Source organism: Balaenoptera ricei, chromosome 16 (genome assembly GCF_028023285.1).
Source record: "Balaenoptera ricei isolate mBalRic1 chromosome 16, mBalRic1.hap2, whole genome shotgun sequence".
Lineage (NCBI taxonomy): Eukaryota > Metazoa > Chordata > Mammalia > Artiodactyla > Balaenopteridae > Balaenoptera > Balaenoptera ricei.
This window is the reverse complement of record NC_082654.1, coordinates 6,700,375-6,719,447: the sequence shown is the minus strand read 5'-3', so window position 1 is coordinate 6,719,447 and position 19,073 is coordinate 6,700,375. Positions and strand designations below refer to the sequence as shown.

Here is a 19,073-nt window from a genome sequence, read left to right as displayed (position 1 = left end):
CACTGCCAGGGTCCCGTGATCCAGGGTCAACTTCCCCGGGAGAACACACGGCACACCTCAGGCTGTTGCAATGTAACATCGGCCTCTGCCGCCACAGGCTCGCCCCACACTCCGTACTCCTCCCTCCCCACAGCCTGAGTGAGCCAGAGCCCACTAATCAGCTGCTGCTTTAACCCCATCCTGTCTGGGCAGGGAACATACGCCCTCAGGCAGCCTACATGCAGAGGTGGGTCCAAATCCAAAGCTGAACCCCGGGAGCTGTGCGAACAAAGAAGGGAAAGGAAAATCTCTCCCAGCAGCCTCAGGGGCAGCAGATTAAATCTCCACAATCAACTTGATTCCTGCATCTCAGGAATACCTGAATAGACAACAAATCATCTCAAAATTGAGGCGGTGGACTTTGGGAGCAACTGTAGACTTGGGGTTTGCTTTCTGCATCTAATTTGTTTCTGGTTTTATGTTTATCTCAGTTTAGTATTTAGAGTTTACTATCATTGATACATTTGCTTATTGATTTGGTTGATTTTATATATATAGATACTTTGCTTTTTACCTTTTTCTCTTTTTGTGAGTGTGTATGTGTATGCTTCTTTGTGTCATTTTGTCTGTATAGCTTTGCTTTTACCATTTGTCCTAGGGTTTTGTCTGTCCATTTTTTTTGTTTGTTTGTTTTTGGTTTTTTTAGTATAGTTTTTAGCACTTGTTATCATTAGTGAATCTGTTTTTTGGTTTGGTTGCTCTCTTCTTTCTTTTTTTTCTTTTTTTAATTACTTTTAATTTTTTTAATTTTTAATAATTAAAAATTTTTTTTATTTTAATAACTTTATTTTATTCTTTCTTTTCTTTCTTTCTCCCTCTCTCTCCCCCCCCCCTTTCTTTCTTTTTTATCTCCCTTTTCTTCTGAGCCGTGTAGCTGACAGGGTCTTGCTGCTCCAGCTGGGAGTCAGGCCTGTGTCTCTGAGGTGGGAGAGCTGAGTTCAGGACATTGGTCCACCAGAGACCTCCCGGCTCCACGTAATATCAAACGGCAAAAGCTCTTCCAGAGATCTCCATCTCAACGCTAAGACCAAGCTCCACTCAACGACCAGCAATCTATAGTGCTGGACACCCTATGCCAAACAACTAGCAAGACAGGAATACACCCCACCCATTAGCAGAGAGGCTGCCTAAAATCATAAGGTCACAGACACCCCAAAACACATCACCGGATGCAGTCCTTCCCACCAGAAAGACAAGATCCAGCCTCATCCACCAGAACACAGGCACTAGTCCCCTCCACCAGGAAGCCAACACAACCCACTGAACCAACCTTAGCCATGGGGGGCAGACACCAAAAACAACAGGAACTACAAACCTGCAGCCTGGGAAAAGGAGACCCCAAACACAGTAAGTTAAGCAAAATGAGAAAACAGAGAAACACACAGCAGATGAAGGAGCAAGGTAAAAACTCACCAGACCAAACAAATGAAGAGGAAATAGGCAGTCTACCTGAAAAAGAATTCACAGTAATGATACTAACTAAACATGATCTAAAATCTTGGAAATAGAATGGAGAAAATACAAGAAACGTTTAACAAGGACCTAGAAGAACTAAAGAGCAAACAAACAATGATGAACAACACAGTAAATGAAAATAAAAATTCTCTAGAAGGAATCAACAGCAGAATAACTGAGGCAGAAGAACAGATAAGTGACCTGGAAGATAAAATAGTGGAAATAACTACTGCAGAGCAGAATAAAGAGAAAAGAATGAAAAGAACTGAGGACAGTATCAGAGACCTCTGGGACAACACTAAATGCACCAACATTTGAATTATAGAGGTCGCAGAAGAAGAAGAGAAAAAGAAAGGGTCTGAGAAAATATTTGAAGAGATTATAGTTGAAAACTTCCCTAATATGGGAAAGGAAATAGTCAATCAAGTCCAGGAAGCATAGACAGTCCCATACAGGATAAATCCAAGGAGAAACACGCCAAGATACATATTAATCAAACTATCAAAAATTAAATACAAAGAAAAAATATTAAAAGCAGTAAGGGAAAAACAACAAATAACATACAAGGGAATCCCCATAAGGTTAACAGCTGATCTTTCAGCAGAAACTCTGCAAGCCAGAAGGGAGTGGCAGGACATATTTAAAGTGATGAAAGGGAAAAACCTACAACCAAGATTACTCTACCCAGCATGGATCTCACTCAGATTCGACAGAGAAACTAAAACCTTCACAAATGAGCAAAAGCTAAGAGAATTCAGCATCACCAAACCAGCTTTACAACAAATGCTAAAGGAACTTCTCTAGACAGGAAACACAAGAGAAGGAAAAGACCTACAATAACAAACCCAAAACAATTAAGAAAATGGGAATAGGAACATACATATCAATAATTACCTTAAATGTAAATGGATTGAATGCTCCAACCAAAAGACATAGACTGGCTGAATGGATACAAAAACAAGACCAGTATATATGCTGTCTACAAGAGACCCACTTCACACCTAGGGATATATACAGACTGAAAGTGAGGGGATGGAAAAAGATATTCCATGCAAATGGAAATCAAAAGAAAGCTGGAGTAGCAATTCTCATATCAGACAAAATAGACTTTAAAATAAAAACGCTTACAAGAGACAAAGAAGGACACTACCTAATGATCAAGGGATCAATCCAAGAAGAAGACATAACAATTGTAAATAATTATGCACCCAACATAGGAGCACCTCAATACGTAAGGGAAATGCTAATAGCCATAAAAGGGGAAATCAACAGTAACACAATCATAGTAGGGGACTTTAACATCCCACTTTCACCAATGGACAGATCATCCAAAATGAAAATAAATAAGGAAACACAAGCTTTAAATGATGCATTAAATAAGATGGACTTAATTGATATTTATAGGACGTTCCATCCAAAAACAACAGAATACACTTTTTTCTCAAGTGCTCATGGAACATTCTCCAGGATAGATCATATCTTGGGGTCACAAATCAAGCCTTGGTAAATCTAAGAAAATTGAAATTGTATCAAGTATTTTTTCTGACCACAACACTATGACACTAGATATCAATTACAGGAAAAAATCTGTATAAAATACAAACACATGCAGGCTAAACAATACACTACTAAATAATCAAGAGATCACTGAAGAAATCAAAGAGTAAATCAAAAAATACGAAGAAACAAATGACAATGAAAACATGATGATGCAAAACCTATGGGTTGCAGCAAAAGCATTTGCAAGAGGGAAGTTTATAGCAATACAATCCTACCTCAAGAACCAAGAAACATCTCAAATAAACAACCTAACTTTACACCTAAAGCAATTAGAGAAAGAAAAACAAAAAAATCCCAAAGTTAGCAGAAGGAAAGAAATCATAAAGATCAGATCAGAAATAAATGAAAAAGAAATGAGGAAAACAAATGCAAAGATCAATAAAACTAAAAGCGTTTTTTTGAGAAGATAAATAAAATTGATAAACCGTTAGCCAGATTCATGAAGAAAAAAAGGGAGAAGACTCAAATCAATAGAATTAGAGATGAAAAAGGAGAAGTAACAACTGACACTGCAGAAATACAAAGGATCATGAGAGATTGCTACAAGCAACTCTATGCCAATAAAATGGACAACCTGGAAGAAATGGACAAATTCTTAGAAAAGCACAACCTCTGAGACTGAACCAGGAAGAAATAGAAAATATAAACAGACCAATCACAAGTAATGAAATTGAGACTGTGATTAAAAATCTTCCAACAAACAAAAAAGCCCAGGACCAGATGGCTTCACAGGAGAATTCTATCAAACACTTAGAGAAGAGCTAACAGCTATCCTTCTCAAACTCTTCCAAAATATAGCAGAGGGAGGAACACTCCCAAACTCTTTCTACAAGGCCACCATCGCCCTGATACCAAAACTAGACAAGGATGTCACAAAGAAATAAAACTACAGGCCAATATCACTAATGAACATAGATGCAAAAATCCTCAGCAAAATACTAGCAAACAGATTCCAACAGCACATTAAAAGGATCATCCACCATGATCAAGTGGGGTTTATCCCAGGAATGCAAGGATTCTTCAATATACACAAATCAATCAATGTGATAAACCATATTAACAAAATGGAGGAGAGAAACCACATGATTATCTCAATAGATGCAGAAAAAGCTTTCGACATAATTCAACACCCATTTATGATAAAAACCCTCCAGAAAGTAGGCATAGAGGGAACTTACCTCAACATAAAAAAGGCCATATATGACAAACCCACAGCCAACATCGTTCTCAATGGTGAAAAACTGAAACCATTTCCCCTAAGATCAGGAACAAGACAAGGTTGTCCACTCTCACCAGTATTATTCAACATAGTTTTGGAAATTTTAGCCACAGTAATCAGAAAAGAAAAAGAAATAAAAGGAATCCAAATCGGAAAAGAAGATGTAAAGCTGTCACTGTTTGCAGATGACATGATACTATACATAGAGAATCCTAAAACTGCCGCCAGAAAACTACTAGAGCTAATCAATGAATTTGGTAAAGTAGCAAGATACAAAATTAATGCACAGAAATCTCTTGCATTCCTATACACTAATGATGAAAAATCTGAAAGAGAAATTAAGGAAACACTCCCATTTACCACTGCAACAAAAAGAATAAAATACCTAGGAATAAACCTACCTAAGGAGACAAAAGACCTGTATGCAGAAAACTATAAGACACTGATGAAGGAAATTAAAGATGATACCAACAGATGGAGAGATATACCACGTTCTTGGATTGGAAGAATCAACATTGTGAAAGTGACTATACTACCCAAAGCAATCTACAGATTCAATGCAATCCCTATCAAACTACCAATGGCATTTTTCACAGAACTAGAACAAAAAATTTCACAATTTGTATGGAAACACAAAAGACTCCAAATTGCCAAAGCAATCTTGAGAAAGAAACACAGAGCTGGAGGAATCAGACTCCCTGACTTCATACTATACTACAAAGCTACAGTAATCAAGACAGTATGGTACTGGCACAAAAACAGAAACATCTATCAATGGAACAGGATAGAAAGCCCAGAGATAAACCCATGCACATATGGTCACCTTATTTTTGATAAAGGAGGCAAGAATATACAATGGAGAAAAGACAGCCTCTTCAATAAGTGGTGCTGGGAAAACCGGACAGCTACATGGAAAAGAATGAAATTAGAACACTCCCGGGCTTCCCTGGTGGCGCAGTGGTTGAGAATCTGCCTGCCAATGCAAGGGACACGGGTTCGAGCCCTGGTCTGGGAAGATCCCACATGCCACGGAGCAACTGGGCCCGTGAGCCACAATTACTGAGCCTGCGCGTCTGGAGCCTGTGCTCCGCAACAAGAGAGGCCGCGATGGTGAGAGGCCCGCGCACCGCGATGAAGAGTGGTCCCCACTTGCCGCAACTAGAGAAAACCCTCACACAGAAACGAAGACTCAACACAGTCATAAATAAATAAATAAATAAATAAATAAATAAAAGAACGTGAATTTCTTTAAAAAAAAAAAAAAAAAAGAACACTCCCTAGCACCATATACAGAAATAAACTCAAAATGGATTAAAGACCTAATTGTAAGACCAGACACTATTAAACTCTTAGAGGAAAACATAGGCAGAACACTCTATGACATAAATCACAGCAAGATCCTTTTTGACCCACCTCCTAGAGAAATGGAAATAAAAACAAAAATAAACAAATGGGACCTAATGAAACTTAAGAGCTATTGCACAGCAAAGGAAACCATAAACAAGATGAAAATACAACCCTCAGAATGGGAGAAAATATTTGCAAATGAAGCAACTGACAAAGGATTAATCTCCAAAATTTACAAGCAGCTCATGCAGCTCAATATCAAAAAAACAAACAACCCAATCCAAAAATGGTCAGAAGACCTAAATAGACATTCCTCCAAAGAAGAGATACAGATTACCAACAAACACATGAAAGGATGCTCAACATCACTAATCATTAGAGAAATGCAAATCAAAACTACAATGAGGTATCACCTCACACCAGTCAGAATGGCCATCATCAAAAAATCTAGAAACAATAAATGCTGAAGAGGGTGTAGAGAAAAGGGAACCCTCTTGCGCTGTTGGTGGGAATGTATACTGATACAGCCACTATGGAGAACGGTATGGAGGTTCCTCAAAAAACTAAAAATAGAACTACCATATGACCCAGCAATCCCACTACTGGGCATATACCCTGAGAAAACCATAATTCAAAAAGAGGCAAGTACCACAATGTTCATCACAGCTTTATTTACAATAGCCAGGACATGGAAGCAACCTAAGTGTCGATCGACAGATGAATGGATAAAGAAGATGTGGCACATATATACAATGGAATATTACTCAGCTGTAAAAAGAAATGAAATTGAGTTATTTGTAGTGAGGTGGATGGAGCTAGAGTCTGTCATACAGAGTGAAGTAAGTCAGAAAGAGAAAAACAAATACCGTATGCTAACACATATATATGGAATCTAAAAAAATAATGGTTCTGAAGAACCTATGGGCAGGACAGGAATAAAGACGCAGATGCAGAGAATGGACTTGAGGACACGGGGATGGGGAAGGGTAAGCTGGGACGAAGTGAGAGAGTGGCATGAACTTACATACACTACCAAATGTAAAATTGATAGCTAGTGGGAAGCAGCTGTATAGCACAGGGAGATCAGCTCGGTGCTTTGTGACCACCTAGAGGGGTGGGATAGGGAGGGTGGGAGGGAGACCCAAGAGGGAGGAGATATGGGGATATATGTATACATATAGCTGATTCACTTTGTTATACAGCAGAAACTACCACAACATTGTAAAGCAGTTATACTCCAATAAAGATGTTAAAAAAAATAAATTTCTGGATATATAGTAGCCACATTTATTATTGTATAATTGACAGAGATTCAGAAAAAATTTACATCTACAATATCTACCATTCTAGATGAAATTGCTTTAGAATAGAAGCCTAAATATATTACATTTTAATTTCTTGAAACTTATTATAGCATTCCACTTATTTTATGGGTATTTTGTCTGAAAATTGATTTTATTTTTATATGTCAATTAAATTAGATGTCAACTAAATTAACTGAAGCATAAAATATGCCAGCAAGATATATTTACAAATACACATGGCAAAATGGTGTGCATGTAACAGGAATCTGATTTAAACTCACAAGCACAAAAAGTCCCCATGCAACTGTGACCAACTCATCCCTAATCCTCTTCGTTGTTGCAGGTGATTTGTGCATGACAAGCCTGTTTACAGTGACCAATGTCATGAGCAAGGTTGCTAGAAGGTTTTTCTTTGTCATTTTAGTTCACAGCTGGTGTGATTCCATTCTTAAGGTTGTCATCTGCATCAGAAAGCTTGGGTTGTTTAATTTCTACCAGGTGAGTGGACAGTCTCTCCCCAGACATCACATCCGTGGACCCTAATCCTAAGCCTAAGGTTAAGGTTGGCTCACCACCTCTGTAGAGATGACTCCCACACCTAAATCTGCAGCCCTGACCTCTTTTTACTGCTCAAGTGGTATATCCTCCTGCCTGCTGAGGACCGTCCTAGGTGCCCCAAAGGTACCTCAAACCTATATGCCCCAGAGCCAACTCATGACCTATCCCTCCAACCTCACCTTCTTTCAGTGTTCCCAGATCGTCCACCCCATTTATCCGACCAATTACCCCTGATATGTATTTCCCACTTGCCCCTAATTCAATCCCCCTGAAGTCCTGGCCATTTTACTTTCTAAATCTCCCTGGAGCCTGTCTGCAATTCGCCATCTCCATCACTATCCCACTGGTCCAAAGAACCATTATGTCTAGCCAGGACCAATTCAAGATGGTGTAGCCTTGTTTACCGTGATCCTGTGACCCTTTGCTCAAAGCCTTTCACTGAGGATCCTGAGAAATTCCTTAACAAGGTCACGGAGACCTCCCCTGGTCAGTGCGCACCTGCCTCTCCAGCCCCGCCTCCCATCTCAAGCTCCTGCGGCTCCCGTCCCAGCCTTACCACCGTGTTCCCCTGCCTCACAATGGCTGTGCCTCTCTCCGCTGATACCAGGACTTCACCTATGCTTTTCCCTCTGCCTGGAATTCTCTTCTCTGCCCTTTTTGCCTAGTTACCTCCTCCCTGACTTTACTGACTGGGTCAAGTCATAGTTGCAAGTTCACATTTGGGAGAGGGAACTTACTTGACAGCTTCTGCATATGCCCCCACTAAACTGTTTTCACTCACCTTTGTGTTCCCAGCACCCAGCACACCACCTGTACATAGAAACATGGAATAATTCACTCAAATCAGAGTCAGAGGGGCGCCTGCTCTGGCTTTCCTCTGGCCACCCCTGCCCTAACTCCCCTGCAACACACAGGGAGACAGGCCTACCTGGAGCTCCTGAGAGCCTGCCCTAATGGCTCCAAGCCTGCTTCGGGGCCCACACAGTGTGCTTCCCAGGCCTGACCCCCAGAGGACCTGGTGTTTGTACCCCTATGCCCAAGGGGTGGCCAGCGGGCACCTGTTAGAAGGGTCAGAGGATAGAACATTTTAATAGTCTCCAAGGGGTGGCTGTGATGAAGGTGTACTAGCCAAGCAAGGAGGAGAGGACATATTTTATTTAATAATTTGTTGGCTTAATATATAACTTAGATATTTAGCCATATGCTCAGCAGACTCCATTTACAGTCTTCCCCAGGCCCTGCAAAAAAAAAGCAAACAAAACAAACGAAAAACAAAACAAAACTCAAAAAACAAGCACAGGGCTGGTTTCATGCATATCTGAGAATAAACTTTCTCTCTCATTCAATATCGAGATGATCCCCTGTACCCCATCTGCAATCTGAGCTCAAAGGAGGATTGACTCTTAAAGTCAACAGAGATAGAAATATTAATGCCAAAACTCGATAAGCACAATGAATGGGGTGGTGAGGGGGGCGGGGTGAATTACTGAAGTCATTCAGTATCAAAAACATGTTCCAAAATCGTCATATGACACAAAAACATTAAAAATTATGTTCTTTGGATAGTGGGATGATGCATTTTCTTGCCTTTTTGCGTTTTGCTACGTTTGAATTTTCCAACATAAACGGGCCCACATTTGTAATGAAAACCTTATTCTTTTGAAAAATCAAGTTACTGTTCTGTTTCATTTACAAAACATGAACGTTTTGCCAAAGCTCACCATCTTCTTTGCTCTCTCTTACATGGAAGCAATGCTAGGAATTTTCTGTCCATGTATTTATTTCACTGGCAGAGACAAAAAAACCCATATTTTCTCAGAACTCAGCAGCAAAAGACTAGAGTTATACTTACATTTTATGTAGTGGGGAATCACAATAAGCCTCATTTATAGGTTTAAAAAATGCATCGCCTGGCTAGTAGAAGCTGGGTCCACTTTATTTCAGGCAGCTACCTGAGTTTTCTTATACCACCCCTGCTGCCTAACTTCCATTAAGCCCACCTTGATTTCTTCCGGTTTCCTAAGTGTGGTCTGCAGTATGTTTTTCATAGCCATGCCCTAAAAATCCAGTTTTGGTTTTCCTTACTTAGAAATAAGTATTATCTAGTTCTTAACCTAAGAAGAACCAATTGCCCTCCTCCCCCCGCCACCCCTCCTTTCCCCATTCCTCCCACCAAGCCCCTTGCACCTTGTGTTCCAGCCAACTGGGGGACTACCACAGCTCCCTCAGCTATTCCCACCTCCACGTTTTGGCAAGTGTTTTTCCTTCACTGTCCCACCCCACACTCAACCCTCCAAGTCCCTCCTCAACACCTCAGGCTCCACGGCCCTTGTTGACCTCCCTGAACCCTCACCCCTCCCAGCCCAGTGTGTCTATCTCAACCTGGAATGTCCCCCACACCTGGTCTTTTCCCTTCCTCAGTGGTTACATCCGCCTTCTATTGCTGACTACTTGCTACAGCCCTTGTCCTCTTCCCAGAACTAGATCATGTGCCTTTGAGGTTAGGAACCCTGTTCTGCCGACATCCTTAACCCAGCACTGTGCCTAGGACTAGACGCCTGTCTGTCGGGTGGAACTGAATTAAGCCTACGTCGTTTGGCCAGTCTCAACATTTCTCCCTTGAGAAATGTGTCTGCCTAGGGCTCCCTTGAGAAAGGTGTCTTTTCATAGCCAATCCAGGAGACTGACTTAAGACAGTGATTGACAGAAGAAAATGGCCAGAAAAATGCAACAGGGAGCATTAAATTAAAAATAATTAAGGAAGGCTTCCCTGGTGGTGCAGTGGTTAAGAATCTGCCTGCCAATGCAGGGGACATGGGTTCGAGCCCTGGTCCGGGAAGATCCCACATGCCACGGAGCAACTAGGCCTGTGTACCATGACTACTGAGCCTGGGCTCTAGAGACCATGAGCCACAACTACTGAAGCCTGTGCACCTAGAGCCCATGCTCTGCAACAAGAGAAGCCACCGCAATGAGAAGCCTGCACACCACAACGAAGAGTAGGTCCGGCTCACCGCAACTAGAGGAAGCCCGCGCACAGCAACGACGACCCAACGCAGCCAAAAATAAACAAATAAATTTATTTAAAAAAAAAAAGTATGAGCTAATTTCAATAATCATCGGAGGAAGGGGAGGGTGTGTGGAAGGAGATTGGATGGTGTTGGTCATTTTTCAAGGTGGATAATGGTGATGGGTACATGGGGGTTCATTTTACTGTTCTCTCTGCTTAGGTATATATTTGAAATTTTTGTGATGAAAAGATTTGAAGAAGGCAGCAAAGGAGGAGAAGCAGAAGCTGATTTGCAGATTCAGAAGGGACCCTGGGCAGAGGAAAAAGGGCTTGGCACATGGGTCTCTCCCTTTGGGAACCATCTCTCCTGGTAGCAGCACTCCTGCTCTCCAAGCATCTCTCCTCCTGCATCTATACACACCACCCCACCACTCATTTATATGGCCCCCCACGCTGAGACCTTTGACCTGAGTAACACCATCCCAGGTTCTGTCTCTTGGGTAATGCCCCATGTTCTAGAACATTCCCAGAGGGGCATGGGAGCCCCTCCAAGCCAGGCTCTACTTTAACTAATACAGTTGGCAAACCCTCATCCATGTGTGTGATGTCACACACTGAGATCTTCTGGGTCAGAAAGTCCTTGATGCTTCTTAAATCATACCAAGCAGAGCCCCTGCAAGAAAGGATCTGCCACGGGTCAAAGGAGCCATCATGGTGGAAATTTCTCCACTCCGGAAGCTAGTAGAGAACTGACCACCCTCCACCCAGAATGGCTCCATTCTAAATGACCCCTCAGAAGCTCTTCCCTATGGCTGTGATTCTCCCATGAGTCACTGAAGTCAGATAATACACATTCACTGCAGCCAAGATGCACAAAGCACTGTATTGATTTCATACTCAGGTCTTTCCAAAACAATTCATGACATCCACAGCCATCATGTCCAACCAGATTTAGGGATAAAGAAGCAGGAGACCCTCCAACATGAGAGCTCACTCTTATGCAGTCCCTTTCCTACTTCCAGACCATTAAAGGAGAGATATTTGTAATGTAGATGAGGCCAGTCCTTTTGCACAATGTTGACAGACACGAGGAAGATTCCAGAGAGAAATGCCACAGCAGCAAATGAATATAAATGATGCTTTTTCACTCTGTGCTTATAAAATGCCTTTTGTACCTGAATCTCAAAGCGCTCCAAGAAGCAAGTCTTTGGCACTTCCACTCAGGGTAACTGTGAATGGTCAGATCTTCTCAAGTCATTTGTGATAAGAAAGAACAAAAGTCCGAACACTTTTAAAATGCAATATTCTTGCCTTCTGGGTAGTAAACAAAAGCGTGCAGATGGATAATGACATCTGTGGATTCTGGCTTCATTTCCTGGAGAGAACAAAATGTAAATAAATATGTAAAAAATTGTCATATGTGGATAACACTCGTGGTCCATCCAGTAGTTACCATTCTGTCCAACATGCTCCTGCAGTGGATTCCATTCCTGGGTGCAGCCTTGTGACTGCATTACACTGACAAGGTAAAATAGATCTCTTCAATGTCCACAGGAAGACAAATATAGAAATGTTTAGTGAAAAGGTCCAGTTCTGACACCGGACACTTTTGCACTAAGTGATGCCTTCCTTTTGTTCTCTCCACTGGAAGCTTCCTTGGAAATGCTTAATGGCTAAATGATTCATTAGGGTCTGCAAAGGCCAAGCCCTTAACTGGAAAGGCAGAGGCCTGCCTGAGGGATTGATTTGAAGGTTCATTTGAGAATTCTTTCCTTCTCACCCTCAGCCTAAGGTGCGTGCCCAGCATGAATCACCACTAGTGCTCCAGCCACCAGTGAGGTGCCTGGAGAGCAGTCGTTAGTGAGTTTGGAACTGTTGCTAAGATTCGTTTAGAGTAATAATCAGCTTCGGAGGATAAAACTCACAAAGACACTAAGGACGTTTCTGCTGGGAAAGTAACACCCAGCAGAGACAACCTGCCCCTACGATCACCTGTGTTCGATTCTGAAAGTCAAGGCTAATAGCTTGCAAAAGAATTTGAGTTCATCGTGTATCTAGAAAAGTATCTGCATTGAGTTCAAATGCAGTCGAAATGATTTCCAAATAGTTTCAAGTATTTTGCTTAAATGTTATTAGTCTACAGAACAACAATTAAATAATTATCAAGAATAACTATGTAAGGTATCCTGTAATTGTAACTGAGTGTTCCTTGCTATTACACTGGTAAATTGCACATCAAGGTTTGCATTATCTTATACTCTAAAATTTTTCTACTCTGGTCAAATTAAAGTGTAAAGGAAAATATAGATTATTAATTTACTAACTGTTCTTGACCTAAAGAGTAGCCAGCATGTGGTTTTTGGTTCTAAAAAGCAGTGGTCTATAAACTCTTATCATATACTATTATTAGCTGAAAAAAATTCTGAACATGTAGCCCCAATATATGTATCTTAATTTATTTGTAAATAATATACTAGCAGTAATACATTAGCATAAAAACACAAAAGTAGAAAATGTTTAAAGTCTAAAACAATATTTTAAATATTTTAATTTTATTTGTTGATTGCAAACTAGTTCTGCTCTCACTAGCATTTTTTTAAAGAGAGTAAAGTGGTCAAATAGGTTTATTTTTGTGACTCTTGGCTGAAAATTCTGCGATATAACAATTTGAAGTGTGCTTCTAAGTTCCGTTTATTTTAAAACTTGGTTTTAATGGCTGTCATTGCTTAAAATATCTCAAAAGATAAGTAAACTAACTAGGAAGAATCACACCGCTTACCAAGTCAAACTGCTCATTTCAATTGTTTCCACAAATCATGCAAAGGTTTTAAATGAGATGTGGCTAAATTTCCATCTCCTCTGAAGTCCACCAATCTTCCTTTTACAAACCAATTAAATGGTGTCAAGGAATAATTCAGAGATGCTTAGCTAGTTGTTTTACATGCAATTCATTTACTTGTACATGAGGAAGAAAGGTCAATTGACTGTTGTCATGGAACACAATTAAAAACAGGATGTATAAAATAGAGGAGAGGAAAAACCCTGCTGGCAGCTGGGAATGGTGAATCTTACACGCACATTTTGCGGGTAAACAAATCAGTTGGAGGCTGACAAAGAGATCAGTCTGGGCGTTCTGAGTAGGCCAACTAGCAGTATCAAAGAAAACAATTACGACGTGGATCCAAAAACTCTCCATCTGGGAGATCTCCTGGTGGCGCAGTGGTTAAGAATCCGCCTGCCAATGCAGGGGACACGGGTTCGAGCCCTTGCCTGGGAAGACCCCCACATGCCGCGGAGCAACTAAACCCATGCGCCACAACTACTGAGCCTGCGCCATAGAGCCCACGTGTCACAACTACTGAAGCCCGTGCTCCACAACAAGAGAAGCCAGCAGAATGAGCAGCCTGCACACCCCAATGAAGAGTAGCCCCCACTCACTGCAACTAGAGAAAGCCCACACGCAGCAACGAAGACCCAACGCAGCCAAAAATAAATAAATAAATTAAAAAGAGGTGAGAAATTTCAGTTTCTAAGTTTTGTGTGGATATTTGTCTTTTTTTTTTTTTATATAAGCGATACATGTCATTTTTAGCAACAAAATCATGTAACACTGGAAAGATCTGCAAACCTCTATTTTCAAAAATGCTCCTCCTGAGAAGAGAAGGATTCAATTCTTTTGAAAACCAATGAGTTTCTCACTCATTGTTAAAAACATCACCGTTATCATGAAGGAACAGATTAAGTCTGTTTATTTTTGTGAAACTCTCTCCTACACCATCCTAATGACAGCTACTTGTCATCACAGAAAAGATGAGGAAATGTGGAATACTTTCTGTAAAACAAAATATAGTAACTCATTTTTTAAGCTTGACAATTCTTTCAAGTGCTTTGTCACAAGATGATCTGTGATCTGTGTGGTACATGAGATTTTCAAGGTCACCCCTCATCTTATTACAAAACTCTGAAAAGATTCTTCTAAAGGTCTTTTTTTTTTTTTTTTAAGTCTTTATTGAATTTGTTACAATATTGCTTCTGTCTTACCTTTTGGTTTTTTTGGCTGTGAGGCACATGGGATCTTAGCTCCCCAACCAGGTATCGAACTTGCACCCCCTGCATTGGAAGGCAAAGTCTTAATCACTGGACTGCCAGTGAAGTCCCTAAAGGTCCTGTTTTGTCATCATATTTTACCCTGTGGATGGCATTCGGTGGCCCACCCAAGCCACCATATGCCGTGGTAGACTGCATAATGGTCCACAGACACCCAATGTCCTTCCTTAGGGGACCATTAGTCTTCACCACCACCTGGATGCTAAGCTTGGCCATGTGTATCATTTTGGCCAAAAAAAGTGAGAGGCAGTGTGTTTGTCACTTCTGAGCAGGAGCTTTAGGAGCTAGTTTACGGTTCACCAATCTCTTTGTTGCCCCACCACCCCTACTAGTTCCAGATGCAGGTTGCTTCATCAACCTGGGTTCTGGAGTAAAAATTACCTGGACCAGTGAAAGTCTGTCCCAAATGTCACATGTGACATACTGCTACTAAATATTTGGAAATTCTTACCCCAAATTTTTTCTGTTTATCTTAAATTTATTTATTTTACTTGGCATCCCTAATTTAAGTCACTGACATCTGGGAATCATTTGTTTTGGCTGCATAACCCAATCATACTGGACTGATACACCAGCTGACCATGGCCCAAGGAAGGGCACCTGTGTCAACCTGTATGTTAAGCATTAGTAAGGCTTAATTTTGCCTTTACTTTCCAGATTAAAACACAAAACAAAACAGAAGCCACAGTTCTTCCTGCACCCCAGGGGATAATCCTTGGAGATCACTGTTCTAAGTTGTGGTCTGCAGGCCAAGGCGGTCAGACACTAGTAACTCACTAAAAACGCAGATTCCCCAGCATTGGCCTAGCAATACTGACTTAGCATCTGGAGGTGGTTAGAGAATTTGCTCGCTTAACAAGTTCCTCAGGTGATTCAGAAGCAAATTAAAGTTCCACTGGCCAGTGTTTGCAATTTGACTGTTTTAAAGACTAAGTGTACTAACTAGTACTCCGGGACCTGGGTACCAGTCCTGCCTTTGCTATTTAAACTACCTTTGCACGATATTAAACAGGTCAAATCTATCCTCCTTTCTGGACTGCACTGCTCTCATCTAAAGAGGGACAGGATTGGCTCAGATAATCTCAAATCTCTCTTCCAGCTCAAAGTCCAGGACCAGGAATCAGAAAACCAGGGACTTTCAGTGACCAGCAGGCAAAGTACACAAGCGAGGCTGAGTAGGTATAAGACACTAGGTCATGGAGGGGACGGTGGCAAACAGACCAAAGGGCCCAAGCCTCAGTCTAAGCGCTCCCTGAAGTTTCCCTCTCTGCAGGCGGGGCTGTTCAGGAATTCCAAGGGCCCTAAGCATATCTGCCTTACATGCAACTGTAAAAGTTTTAGAAAAGATTTCGAATTTTGCTTTGGAAAGTACTGTGTGCTACGAGTAACTAAATGAATTTTTGATTGGCATTTCTCTGAAATCATCTTGGGTGCTGGGAGGATTTATATAAGCAGAGAAAATCTAACATACAAATTGTTTTAGAATGGAACAAACTGTGTGAATACTAACTTTAATAATTAATGACATTGACACTGCAAATTTTGTAGCTACTTCATTAAACATTTTAGCTTTCGTTTTGCAAGATTAAAAATATGTATATCTTGGGGCCAACAACATTGTTTTTATGTCTCGAACATTTTGATAAGCATTTTAAAAGCCTGTTGGCACCAGTCATTTTACCTGCATTAGCCTAAGGGCTAAAACAGTTCTGTGGGCTGATGCTGCTCTGGCGTCGGTAAAACAGATGATCAGACAGAACATTAGCCCTTGAGGAGCTCACAGTCAGCAAGGGAGGTAGATACAAGTAAGTAATTTTTCTATAAGGGGGCAAGTGCAGGAAAAAGCTACATACAAGTTTTGGGAACAAAGAAAGGGACTCTCTATGGGGTAAGGAGAAGGAGGTGTCAGGAGAGACTTTTTAGGGATGATACCTGTGACGGATGAGTCTTTAGGAATGAGCCAGATGAGGAAGGGAAAGGTATTCTAGGCAAAGGAAAAGCACCAGCAGACACAGGTTATGGGACAACTTGTTGAAGCAGCAAACTATAAGCAGTTCATTCATTCAGCAAACATCTCTTTAGCGGTGATGGCATCAGGCACTGGGGAGAGGTAAACACGTGAGAGCACTGATTGGTTACAAGATCCAGCATAACTGCCCCTGCAGGGCAGAGCAGGCCACAGATGATGAAGTACACCTTGACGGGGGCTGGGAGCTGGGGGGCAGGGAAGGAGGGGAAGGCAGACACTGGGAAAATATAAAAATGAACATAAATAAGTGTCTTAAAATGTGAAGTTCTGGAAGTAATGACCCATGTTTTCCCACATTATATTTCAATCACAGACATTAAAAACAATGATATTAACTTAAACCCAGAGCACATAAACGTTTTTGAAGAGGGAAAAGAAAATAATTAATAAGCACTTAGAGCTAGAAGAATGTGTCAACTTTGTGTAATTCAGATGTGCTCAGTTTCTCCTGCCATCAGGGACCATCCTCCTTCACTTTCTAAATCTCTCTAGTCCTGCCCTGTGAGAGGCCCCAGGATATCTGGTCCCTCCTCAGGTTTCCTTCCACAAACAGTTCCTGGGCGTCCCTGGTTCCCCCAGCCCAACGCCTGCTCTCATGGTCCCCTTGGCCACTGACCTCTCTTTTTCTGTGCTGCGTTCCTGGCTCTCTGTGTTTCATTCTTCTCGCTGCCTTTTCACAGGCTGTTTCCAGCACATTTTCTCCCTAAGCATTTATCAACAAGGGTTCAGGCACTTACTTCTCAAGCGGCCTGCAGTATATATGAGTCCTGAAGAAAGAATCACTGCTACGTCAGGAAATCCCTTCTTGCAAACACAGAATTATACAATAAAACAACAGAATTCAAAGATCATTAGAAGCTTAATTATATATGTATAAAAGCTTAATAAAATGACATTTTACTATAAAATAATGCATAATCAGAAAGAAAAATAGGAAAATGAAGCTTTAAAGAATTTTAAATCATTTCATTTTACCCCGTAGAGATATGTTTTTATGGACATTGACACAGAAATAAACATGTCTGTGAAATTAAGATCTTATCATAGGTTTGCTTTAAATTTTTTTTTTTATCACAACATCACGCACGATCTTACAGTACAGGTACACTTATAGTACCATACAATGTGCAATTTAAATGTTCTTGAATATTCTTGAAAAACAATTTATTGATAATAGTTGCACAAGTTAATGGTATTATGTACCAAAAGTAGACTTAACCATCCTCCTAATGTCCTTAGACCTTTAAGTTGTGTTCAACTTTTTACTATAATGTAAAATAACGTGTTACTTGCAAAAAACGAAAAAAGAATTGACTGCAAAATATAAACAGAAAATTATACATATCAAAACCAATACATGTTGATTTAAGTGCTACAAAATATACTATGGTATTAAATTCACTGTTAAATATAAATCATAAAAATGTTTTGTTACAATTGAAAACAATTTGTAAATTGAGTTTGCTAAGTTACAAGGACTTCTAAATCTGCAGATAATTAGTGTATTATCAGCACCTGATGTAAATTACAAATTGAGACAGCCAAATAATTGCAAAGGCAAAACGAATTTTTCAAGAAACTTTCAATATTTTACTGCATAACAAAACAGTTTTATGAAGGCTGTGGCTGCGTGGAACGATACGATACTGGGTTTCGGCTCAGAGGATAAGAGAGCCTAGCACCTTCGAAGCTTTAAAGCGGCCTTGGCTATTTCTCTACCTCTTTGCTACTCAAAGCACTGGCATCATCTCCTGGGGGTCTGGTAGAGATGCAGAATCTCAGGCCCCTCTCAGACGAACTGAATCAAAATCTGCATGTCAACTAGATCCCCAGGTGTTTCCTGAGCCCTTTAACGCTCGAGAAGTCCCTGGACCACCGGAATGCCCTCTGCTAGTTCCCTGGGGCCCGACAAATACGGGGCTCTCCGTAGATGCTCCAGGCGTCACTAAGCAGCAAACTCTGCACCTCTGGGGGTGCCGTCTCCTCTGAAATCCATCCCTTCAGGAAAGGCGGAGGGCCTCCTCTCCCCGCGGAGACCCGCCGCTCCTACACTCGGGACCGCGAGGCCCATGCACGCACTGCGATGAGCGGACAGGACGCCGAGGCCCGGCTGGCTTGAGTCTGGACGGCCCCTCACCTGGGCATGTCTTTCCCTTCCTGGGCCTGTGAGCCCGACTGCAAACCGAGGGGGCACTGAAAGCTGGGGCGGGAAGAGTGCTGACACTTCACTACTTTACGTGCCGGGAGCCGCTGGTTACACCTACAGCCTCTCTTCCCCGCCCACGCAGAGAGGACCTCTAAGGCTTTGACTCCGCCCAAAGCCCAAGTCCCGAGGACTGTTGGCCAACAAAGACCGGCGTGCAAGGGGTGGAGCCTGGGAGTCAGATAACGCGAGAGGTAGTTTCCCTCTTTCATCGGCGCACGACAGTTCCCGCCCCCGCCGCG

General features: G+C 41.5%; 1 protein-coding gene across 21 annotated transcripts in view; it reads right to left on the bottom strand.

Moving 5' to 3' along the window:
• Positions 1-18,977, bottom strand: part of TEX36 (testis expressed 36) — a 49,811-nt gene extending 30,834 nt beyond the window's left edge. For 3 of the 21 annotated variants that reach the window (XM_059899568.1, XM_059899569.1, XM_059899571.1), the window contains exons 1-5: positions 18,766-18,977; positions 17,245-17,395; positions 16,532-16,699; positions 14,534-14,602; positions 11,668-11,867 (exon numbers count right to left, since the gene is read on the bottom strand). The gene's annotated coding sequence lies outside the window, so the exon portion shown is untranslated. The other 18 variants (XR_009497908.1, XM_059899570.1, XR_009497909.1 and 15 more) reach the window with 17 other exon arrangements.
• Positions 18,978-19,073: the final 96 nt, after the last annotated feature.